The following is a 1,237-nucleotide window of genomic DNA, read 5'->3' on the forward strand; positions in this document are numbered from 1 at the left end:
CTACTCAATGACAGCTGGGTTAAGGAAGAAATAAAGAAAGAAATTAAAGACTTCCTAGAATTCAATGAAAAGGAAGGCACAACATACCCAAATTTATGGGACACATTGAAAGCAGTGCTCAGAGGAAAATTTATAGCACTAAGTGCCTGCAAGAAGAAATTCGTAACATCACATACAAACAACTTAATGGCCCAACTGAAAACCCTAGAAAAAAAAGAAGCAGATACACCCAAGAGGAGCAGACGGCTGGAAATAATCAAACTAAGGGCTGAAATCAATCAACTAGAAACAAATAAAACTATCCAAAGAATCAATGAAACAAAAAGCTGGTTCTTTGAGAAAATCAACAAGATAGACAAACCCTTAGCCAAACTAACTAAAAAGCAGAGAGAAACTATCCAGATCAGCAAAATCAGAAATGAAAATGGGGACATAACCACAGACATTGAGGAAATCCAAACAATTATTAGGTCATACTACAAAAGCCTATATGCCACAAAATTTGAGAATCTGAATGAAATGGATAATTTTCTTGAAAGATTCCATCTACCAAAACTAAGTCAAGATCAGGTAGAAAGACTGAATAGCCCTATATCTCCCAAGGAAATCGAAGCAGTTATTAACAGTCTCCCCTCCAAAAAAAGCCCTGGACCAGATGGCTTCAGCACAGAATTCTACAAGACCTTCAAAGAAGTGCTAACTCCAATTCTCCTCAAGCTATTCCACAAAATAGAAACAGAAGGAACACTACCAAACTCATTCTATGAAGCCACAGTCACCTTAATACCTAAACCACACAAAGACGCAACAAAAAAAGAGAACTTTAGGCCTATCTCTCTTATGAACATTGACGCAAAAATACTTAATAAAATACTTGCAAACCGAATCCAAGAACACATCAAAGATATCATCCACCATGACCAAGTAGGCTTCATCCCAGGCATGCAAGGGTGGTTCAACATACGGAAATCCATCAATGTAATCCACCACATAAACAAACTGAAGGAGAAAAACCACATGATCATCTCCTTAGACGCCGAAAAAGCATTTGACAAAGTCCAACACCCATTCATGTTTAAAGTCTTGGAGAGATCAGGGATACAAGGCACATACCTAAACATAGTAAAGGCAATATATAGCAAGCCTATAGCGAACATCAAACTCAATGGAGAGAAACTTAAATCAATCCCACTGAAATCAGGGACAAGACAAGGCTGTCCATTGTCCCCATATCTCT

This window comes from Meriones unguiculatus (assembly GCF_030254825.1).
Source record: "Meriones unguiculatus strain TT.TT164.6M chromosome Y unlocalized genomic scaffold, Bangor_MerUng_6.1 ChrY_unordered_Scaffold_23, whole genome shotgun sequence".
In the NCBI taxonomy this organism is placed as follows: Eukaryota; Metazoa; Chordata; class Mammalia; order Rodentia; family Muridae; genus Meriones; species Meriones unguiculatus.